We start from the raw sequence: 10,481 nt of genomic DNA on the forward strand, positions 1-10,481 counted from the left end.
TGGGAGGTTGAGAGAGCTCTCAGAATCTTTGGAACAGAGAGATTCCTTTGGTTTGTGCAAAATTATTAGGATTGGTCCTGTAGTTATTCAAATACAGGGTGGGGCAAAAGTAGGTTTACAGTTATTTGTATGAAAAATAATACATTAATAAATAATCATGCAAGAATAAACTCTTGCCCTGATTGGTTTGGCTCAGTGGATAGAGTGTCGGCCTGTGGACTGAAAGGTCCCAGGTTTGATTCTGGTCAAGGGCATGTACCTTGGTTGCGGGCACATCCCCAGTAGGGGGTGTGCAGGAGGCAGCTGATCGATGTTTCTCTCTCATTGATGCTTCTAACTCTCTATCCCTCTCCCTTCCTCTCTGTAAAAAATCAATAAAATATATTAAAAAAAAAAAAGAATAAACTCTTTCATGTACTCACAACTGTAAACCTACTTTTGCCCCACCCTGTGTAAAGCAAGTGCCTATCCATTGTCCTTGGTGACTGCAGTGAAGTCACCATAAACCTGAATGATATTGCAGATTAAGATGCCAAGTGTCCTGCCCACTGATGTAAGTGGGACCTGTTCAGCCAGAACCATGCCCCAGAAGCACATGCCTACATGGGAATCTAGAGTAGGACCACTGGTATCTAAGTGGTATTTAACGAGTAAATAACACTAACCTTTTGAAATGTATTTTCAACTACTTGAGTTAGTTCACAACTTTCTTGGTACACATTAAAAAAAAAGACATTTTAGAGAATATTTCATGTTTTTCATAATATTCAATAAACACATGCCAGAAATATCTAACACTAACAAAAGTTTAATGAAGCAATACTTATCCTTATCTACACTAATAAAAGAGAAACATGCAAATTGGTGTCACTCCGCTATGCCCACCAGCCAATCAGAGTGACTATGCAAATTAACCCAACAAAGATGGTGTTAATTTGCATATGCAGGCACAGGGCGAAGACTGAAGGCTCTGGCCAGAGTGAAGACTGAAGACTGAAGACTGAAGAGGCTTGGCTTCAGGTAGCGGAGAAGCCAAGCCTCACTGCAGTCGCAGTGGAGAAGCCTAGCCTTGAGGCTTGGCTTCTCCGCTGTGGCCGGACCAAAGGCCTGTGTCCCAGGTGCTGGAGGAAAACCAGTGCCAGCAGCCAGGGGAAGGAAGGCCTATTGCGCAAAACTTCGTGCAATGGGCTTCTAGTTACATATAATGCTGATATTTCTATAAATCCTATACCATTGTTTAAATGTTGGTCATGTCCCACTGAATTCATATTATGACCTGTTAATGGGTCATCATTTGCAGTCTGAAAAACATCCAACTATTGTAATTGCTTTGTCTGGGTCCAGGAGTCAATCTGTGGCATCCAAGAGATTGGTGGCCTTTGGCTTTGAAGTTCAGGGACCTATAATAATGTCAGCAGTTGACTTTAAAACTTTCCAAATAGACTGTGAGATACTATAGACGAGCCAGTTAGTTTCAGCTTTAACTCTAGGGGTACCTGGGGTGGTCAGGGGGCATTCTCATCTGCAGTTCATCCTTCGCTGCTTCTGCTGTCTGTATCTCAGCCAATTGTCCCAGCTTTGCCAATTTGCACTCAGAATGTCAAAAATGAGTTTTTATGGTGGAAAGTGATGTCCTGTTGATAGGCAAAAAATGTCAGAAATGGGCTCCTATTAGTGAAATTAAAAGTATTCGTTGTCAAATATAAAAAGAACACTCATAATGAAGATGTTTCTAAGACTACTTAAAAAAGTAGTTTTAATATGTGAACTGGCTAAGATATCTTTACTCTTGTATAATTAGGGTGGCAGAATCCAGGGAACTGGGCAGCCAACAGCCCCAGGGAGACTCGATTGTTGCTAAAAGGCTCTACATGCACCCCCAGCGTATGACAACTGATGTGAACTATCCTTGTCTGATAACGACAGAAAGGTGACAGGATCCTGCCTCTGTAGTCTTGACTTTTGTCTCCAGTGAACCATCCAAAAGGCCAGAGGCTGTGACTTCATCAAGCTTCTAGAATAGATAGCATGAACTGTTTTGTGCCTGCTTGCTAGTGAATGTGTGTTCAGCACATGTTTGCTGCGTGGCAGAATCTGGTCTGAGACTGGCTTTCATTATAACATGGTAGGGAGGTTATGTGGGAGTGTCCAACTATCACCCACCTCAAACATCCTTGGGGTGACTAGTGTTATCTTTTTTAAAAAACCTCTAAGGGCTGTGATTACCAAATAGATTAAATCCAGTTCATAGGCCCCTTCTACACTTGTAAATCTATGTGGAGATCAAGGGATGCAGAGAAGCAGGTCACTTTGTGGGAATGGCTGACAAATGCAGCCAGCAGAACAGATATGTAGAGCAAGTGAGTGTCCTCTCAACTCTCAGAATTCACTGGTGAGGAAAGCCCAGCAGAGGACGGGTCTTCAAAGGACAGGGACTTTGGGCCATTTTACTGTAGATCATAAAAGGAAATATGACCTTATTTGGTAAGCAGAGGCTGCTGAGTTCTGAAAACCATAAGTCACATTTGGAATCACAGTATATAACAAAAAGGATTTTGTTGACGTTCCATTCTATTTAAAGGTTGGTGTTTTAGTTACGAAGTTCACTGTCTCAGGATAATAATGTGGCAGGGAAAATGGTAGGACTCCATTTAAGTCTAAGATACATCCACTGCTAAATTTCAGACCTTTCTGATGAGTCAGACAAAGAGACAGGCCGTAACTGAATAACAAGGAAGGGGCTTTGTGAATTATGGGGCTATTTGGAAGGAAGCTGGTGGAGAAGGTTTGACAAGTGTCTGAGAGCTGGAGATGAAATCATGGGTTTGAGATCTGCCTTGTATATCTCCCTGGCCATGAACTAGACCTGCTCTCTCTGGGCTGCAGGCAGAATCAAAAGGAAACCTGAGGCCATGGCTGGTTTGGCTCAGTGGATAGAATGTCTACCTGCGGACTGAAGGGTCTTGGGTTTGACTCCAGTCAAGGGCATATGCCCAGGTTGCGGGCTCGATCTATCTATCTATCTATCTATATATATATATATATATATATATATATATATATATATATATATTTTTTTTTTTAAGGAAACCTGAGGATATTGCTCCCAGCACACTGGACTTGGGAATTAGGTGTAACCAAGATGGGGAGAGGGGTCTTCTCTTCACTGCTGTATGGATTCAACACAGAGAATATTCAAGGGCATGCAGTCAGGCTCGGCATCTTGGGTATCACTTGGAGAGCACAATGTTGCCATCCCAGGCCCTGGCATCAGTGACGGTTCTGAGATGTGACCACTGAGGCACTTTTTAGTCAGTGGACAGGACTTGAGAACAGTGTTTGCTGACTCATACAATTTGGGGCAAAAGCCAAAAACTTCTGGTCATTACCCGCACTGAGCTCCACTGTGCCTATTTATGGAGCAAGAGTTAAGGAAACTTGGATTAAATTTGGGAATCTGGGAATCACATTAGAATCGTGGTGATTCTGGATTATCCTTTTAAAACAGAGTCTGTGAGAGACTGCTGAGATGTGTGGATTAGCATGCCCCGCGGCTGGTGCTGCCCCTGGCCTGTGGTCACCCTGCTTCTCCACCTCGAGCAGGACTTAGCCAGCCAGAGCGCCACACCTCATGAACGGGCCTTCTAGGCAGCTCCTGGCCCTGGGGACCCCTGTCTGGCTGCTTACCCGCAGCCCACCAGCCGTACACATCCCCAGAGCCAGGCCTAGGGTGGGTGGCTACTAGGTGTGGCAGAGGTGAGTTCGGTGGCATCCCCATAGCCATGCCAGCTGGCCGTATAGCTTGGTCAGAAGTACCAGATTGTGGTGGTTGGTGGGGCAGTGTGGGCAAGTTGGTGTCCACCATCCAGGCCACAAGGTCCTATTTTGTAATGGATTATGATCCAACCATCAGGATCCCTACACACAGCAGCGTGTGATAGATGACTGAGCCGCCAGGCTAGATATTCCACACAGAGCAGGACAAGAAGAGTTGGAGCTCTGAGAAACAACATATGAGAGGCTTTCCTGTTGGTCTTTTCAGTCACAGAGACAGTTTTGAAGAAATCTGCAAGTTTCAAAGACAGATTCTCAGAGAAAAGGATTGTGATGCATTTCCAATGATTTTAATTGGTAACCACGCAGATCTGGATGATCAAAGGCAGGTGACCCAGGAAGGACAGCAGTGAGCACACATCTGAAGGCGACTTACATGGAGGCGTCAGCAAAGGTTAGGATGAGTGCAGATCAAGCTCTGCATCAACTTGCCCAGCGTAGAAAGAAATTTCAAAAGCAGGAATGTCCTCTTTCACCAGAACCAACGTGAAAAGAAAAAGACAAGAAAGGCTGCATTGTGTCATTTTCTCAGAATCTCTTGATTTTTAGCTACCAACTGCCAGGAAAAGCTCTCATCTCCTTCTCTCCGTACGGTTTATGTCACGTTGGTACCTTTCTAGCCTTACACAAATGGTCCCCATGGTAGCCTTAGACCAAGAAGCTGGCTAATCCTTTTCATGAAGCTAATTCCATGGTCATTTCAAGACAGATATAAAGGGGACACTAAGGCAACTCCAAAGATCACCTTATTATTTTCATACATATATCTATATATACAGACACATCCTTTTTCAAGGGCTCACATTTTAATCGGGAGGAATAAGATTTGGAGTCTGAGCTGTTTGCCAAGCTGAAGTCATAAGTTCTGAAATCACTTTTTTTTTTTTAAATATATTTTATTGATTTTTTACAGAGAGGAAGGGAGAGAGATAGAGAGTCAGAAACATCGATGAGAGAGAAACATCGACCAGCCGCCTCCTGCACATCCCCCACCGGGGATGTGCCCGCAACCCAGGTACATGCCCCTGACCGGAATCGAACCTGGGACCCTTCAGTCCACAGGCTGACGCTCTATCCACTGAGCCAAACCGGTTTCGGCCTGAAATCACTTTTAACTTCTGGAATTATAATGGCCACTGTTACTCGACATAGGAAGTTTTTTCATGTGAATTTTTGCCTATCTCTATAATTCTTGCTGTCACCTTCAGTTACCTTAAATACACTAACCTGAATCCTCAAAAGTGAGACATTGCAGACCTTTAATGATGCTACAGCCTTTGTTTTCCAGTAGCCAAAATAATGCCTATTGTATTTATGAATTAAAGACTCATCTAAAAGCCTTTATTATTACTCCTACTCTTAAAGATGATAATATTCTATGTGGCCAAATATTTGGACTCATTCTGGACTTAGGCATTTCATGTTCTTGGTTTTCTGATTTAACTCTTTTTACAACCATGTTGAGAGTAAAAATAAATAATTTATTTATGGGAGGCAAGCGATCAATGTCTGTCTGTCTGTCTGTCTGTCTCTCTCTCTCTCTCTCTCTCTCGCTCTCTCTCTCTCTCAAATGAAAATAAAAAAAACAAACAAAAAACCATATCCTTGGGTAAGGATTTTTTAAAAAGGGAATCCACTGGCTCATGTAACTGAGCAGTTTAAGAGTATACATGGATTCAGATAAGGCTTGATGCAAAATTTACATAATATTATTGCAAAGGAGCTGAAGAATTGATGCAAGACAGAAAAAAAAACACCCAGATATGTAGCATATCAATATTAAAATGTTTGTCTATGTGATAAATGAAAAACAATAGCAATTTTATTTTCATTTTCCTAAGCAAGTGGTTGAAGTGGGATTTGAACACAAGTCAGTTGACCCTGAAATTCATATTCTCTTACCAATATGCTTCCTATACTATATCCTTCACATCAGTTCCATTTGGAATCCTGAAAAAGGCAGAAACATCGAAGAAAATACTGTCTATCCGATCTATGAAGATGACAAAAGACTTAGAAATGCCACCTGGGAAAACTTAATGGAAATGGGGATTGTTTTTCTCATTGCTAAATTTGTAAAGGCTATGAAATAATGTAACTTCTCAGGAATCTTTAACTGTTTAACTGTTGCCTTTTATTGAGGGAGAATCATGAAAGGATTCTGACCAGCTGGCGGAGAGGAAAAGGATTGAATCTAAGCCAAAGGGAATCAGCTTAGTCACAACAATTACATTTCTCAACAGATTAAGGTACAACACAGGGATGGGTGTAGTAGACATATATCGTCTGCCTCTGCATCCTCCCCAGTTCCTGTTATCCTGACGGATCCGTGAAAAATGATGCCCCCCTCCTCCCAGTGTGAAAGTGGTCATGTGGCCCAGGATGACCAATCAATACTCTCGTCACTCTGGTCATGGTCAAAGGTTCAAAGACAGGCATGTGATATAAGCAGAGCCATGATTAGTGAAAAAGGAATAGAACACATATTATATCGCCAAAACCGCTTTGGCTCAGTGGAGTGTCGGCCTGCGGACTGAAAGGTCCCAGGTTCGATTCTGGTCAAGGGCATGTACCTGGGTTGTGGGCACATCCCCAGTAGGAGATGTGCAGGAGGCGGCTGATCGATGTTTCTCTCTCATCGATGTTTCTAACTCTCTATCTCTTTCCTGTCCTCTCTGTAAAAAATCAATAAGATATATTAAAAAAAAAATTGTTTAAAAAAAAAAGAAAACATTTTATATTTAAGGATATTTAAGGATAAACACCCAGACCACAAAAGAGGAGAGGAAGAGAAAAGCAGAAAACAAAATAGAATATTAGTCACCAAGTGATTTTTGTAGTAAATAATAGAATATGACGTGCAATCGTGCAATTTTCCTTTGCCAGCCCATCAATGCACTTGTAAGCAGAATCTTCCCTCGGACTTTTCTGCCGGAGTACTCAGAATACCTCTTTTCCCTGGGGGTTGGCTCCAGTGCATCCCTGAACTTCCAAGTCATGTGAGCCAATAAATGTCCTATTTTGCCTGAGCTGATGTGTTCAGAGCTCTGTTTTCTAACAAGAAGTTTTCACCAACATACCAGCTCACACTCACATTTGTTTTAATTCCTCTTATGAGTCTATTTATGTGAGATGCCTTGTGTGTGGGAGGATGGCCAGTTGAACACCTCCAGAGATCGGTTCCCTTCACACCAGGGATCCCATGGTGAGTGTAATAGAAATAAAAAGAAATGCAGGGCGAGTGTGATTCTCACTTCAGATTCTGGGAAGTGCATTCATGGCCCCCATGGTCCATAAATATGACCCCATATCTCTTAGGCGGGAGACATCTAAGTGATTTACAATGTGTAATAGATAAAACCACAATCCTTTTTCCTTTGTTGCATGAGAAATGAAAAGGTGATTCCTATTTACCATCCTTCACAGAAGCCAGATTCTGGGCCACGTTATCAGCTGCCATTTGACCGGCCAAAACAGTGCTTTTTAAACGTTCTTTGTAATACTCATCCAATAGAGCAAACTTATCAACCTGGATGTGAGCTGGAAGCAAGGGTGTGATGAATAAACACTAGCTGCAGCAAATTTTTTTTTTTTTTTTATTGCTTAAAGTATTACAAAGGGTATTACATATGTATCCATTTTATCCCCCCGCCCTAGACAGTCCCCTAGCCTCCCCTATCACCCAGTGTCTTATGTCCATTGGTTATGCTTATATGCATGCATACAAGTCCTTTAGTTGATCTCTTACCCCCCTACCTCCTGCCCCCCAACCCTCCCCGGCCTTCCCGCTGCAGCTCGACAATCTGTTTGAGGCAGCTCTGCCTCTGTATCTATTATTGTTCAAAAGTTTATAATGGTCTCTATTGTCCACGAATGAGTGAGATCATGTGGTATTTTTCCTTTATTGACTGGCTTATTTCACTTAGCATAATGCTCTCCAGTTCCATCCATGACGTTGCAAATGGTAAGAGTTCCTTCCTTTTTAGAGCAGCATAGTATTCCATCGTGTAGATGTACCACAGTTTTCTAATCCATTCATCTACTGATGGGCACTTAGGCTGTTTCCAGATCTTAGCTATGGTGAATTGTGCTGCTATGAACATAGGGGTGCATATATCCTTTCTGATTGGTGTTTCTGGTTTCTTGGGATATATTCCTAGAAGTGGGATCACAGGGTCAAATGGGAGTTCCATTTTCAGTTTTTTAAGGAAACTCCATACTGTCTTCCATAGTGGCTGGACCAGTCTGCATTCCCACCAGCAGTGCACAAGTGTTCCTTTTTCTCCACATCCTCTCCAGCACTTGTCGTTTGTTGATTTGTTGATGATAGCCAGTCTGACAGGTGTGAGATGGTACCTCATTGCTGTTTTGATTTGCATCTCTCGGATGATTAGTGACTTTGAGCATGTTTTCATATGTCTCTTGGCTTTCTGAATGTCCTCTTTTGAAAGGTGTCTATTTAGGTCAGCTGCAGCAAATTAAAGCCTTTCTGAGAGCCTTTATAACTTGGGGCTTTGGGGAACAGACAAAGGACCTGAGCCGAGTCTCTAACCTGGGTTCCGTGGAGAAGGGGAAAGACGACGAGCCACAGTATAAATGCCACCGCCTGTGGAGCTGCACATTTTATCCCACTTTATCCTCACGACTGTTTTGTAAAGGAGGCATTTTTAATTCATGGATATTCACATAGAAAAATGGAGACTCACAAAGGTCAAGGTTTGCCCAAGGTCGTAAACTGGTACTTGGGGAATCTAGGACTCAAGCTCAGGTCTGGCTTGTCCAATGCCTGTGCTCTTCTCAAAAGCCCGTGTTTTATTCCACACGCGACGTGGCCATCTACAGCTGGGTTTATTAACAGGTTTGCATGTAAGGCATTCCTTCAAGAACTAGACTTCTAGGCAAGACCTCTGAAGAAATCAAATCACACCCACAATTCTTACAGTACAGTTTGGTCTTCTCTTCTAGAAGGATGCTCTTTTACAGAAACTGTTCACTGCCTTGAAATACTCTCTTATCAAATCCCAGTTCAAAGGCTGTGTATGTCCCAGCAAACAAACATCTTTCTTATTCTTCGCCATTGGCTCAACAATGCATTCCTCTCGCTCACAAGAAATCATATCCTCATCTATGGTATATCGCATGACACACCCAATCCATCTTATAGTTACTGCCTTAATTGTATGTATCCTTAACTAAAATGTTTACATAGTTGTGATGGAATCAAATTTATTAATTTTGCAGTATCCACACATTTCCCCTCTCCCTGAGTCTGCCAAAGAGACCCCGTAATTAATTACCTGCCCAGCTTTCCTCCCTAGGAGACACAAGAAAATAAAAGAAGTCCTCTAATTATTTTGTGCTTGTTTGTGCCTCTATTAATCTGACTCTTCTCTGAGACGGAACCACCTGGGACCAGATGCTATAGAGCTGCACAGTGACAGCTGTGAAAAGCTAGCAGTGCACCAGGTACACAGGCGCACATGCCTGGTGGCTGCAGGCCGGGATGATTCCTGGAGCCACAGCGTCCCTGGTGTGTTTTCCACCGTGTTATCAGGGGGATTACATGAAACAATGTACATGGAAATTCTTTCTGAACTACAAACACTGTGCACATGTGAGCTGTTAGAACCAGGTGGTGTGCGCAGCGGAGGGTACCTTTTGCCGGGGGGTAAGCATTTCAGTTTACATAACACTTTTCATTCCGGGAACCCCAGACCCTTGTGAATATTATCCTGAGAAATATCACTTAAACATGCACATAAATAAACAGAGTCTAGCAAATGCAGGCACCAAGTATGATGACAATGATGAAGGTCTTAAATAAGAACATCAACGTTTTGACATGTCAGCTCTCAAGGATGTTGCCACTGTAGTCACAACAACTTCTGAGGGGAAAAACAATTCTCAACATGAATGTTTTCCCTCAGTGTTGACTGTTTGGGTGAGGAGGGAGGAAGAGGGGAATGGAAGTGGGAAAATATTTTAAAATGTGAATTTTATTTCCCTAGCAGGACACCGGAAAACTAAATATAACTGCACAACTCTGTTTAAGAGTTTCTTTTTGTTTCCTGGTGGTAAAGGGAGAGAAAGTAAGCTGTCATTATCAGAATGATCAAACGCAGAGAGAAAAGAGGCAAAGGTAAGTAAACACCAATTACAGCACTGCCAATATGTGCCGGTCAGGCTCCCTCCAAACTATAATATGAATGGACTTGAGGACTTGGGGATGGGGGTGACGGGGGTGAGGAAGAGAGAGCTGCCAGAATACAGGACGGAAAATGTAGAGAAACAGCCCCTGGTACGGTGGGAGCAGTTCAATCGGGCACAGCCCTGCACATTCCCAGGCATCAGCTCCAAGTGGTGTGCTGGTACAGATCTGGCTGCGGGCTCAATGCCTTTGTTTGGGGAGCTAGGCATGAAAAAAGAACCATCCACAACCAGAGCGCAACTCAATTCCCAATTCCTCTCTGGAAACAATCCGCTGGCACCATGAAATGTTCTGGGTAAAGGCTGTGCTTTGGCTGGGCAAAAGAGGAATTTCAGACCCTCCATCAGGATCTTTGTGGCCGAGGCTACGCCAGTTCTTGGAAACCGACAGAAGAGTCTGTACCTCTGGAATAGTTTGTGTTGCCCCGGCATCTCACTGT

At 43.0% G+C, this 10,481-nt stretch overlaps 1 pseudogene; it reads left to right on the forward strand.

Moving 5' to 3' along the window:
- Positions 1-2,318: 2,318 nt before the first annotated feature.
- LOC132211716 (ras-related protein R-Ras2-like) lies at positions 2,319-4,480 on the forward strand (annotated as a pseudogene).
- The last annotated feature ends 6,001 nt before the right edge of the window (positions 4,481-10,481 follow it).

Source organism: Myotis daubentonii, chromosome 11 (genome assembly GCF_963259705.1).
Source record: "Myotis daubentonii chromosome 11, mMyoDau2.1, whole genome shotgun sequence".
Taxonomy (NCBI): Eukaryota; Metazoa; Chordata; class Mammalia; order Chiroptera; family Vespertilionidae; genus Myotis; species Myotis daubentonii.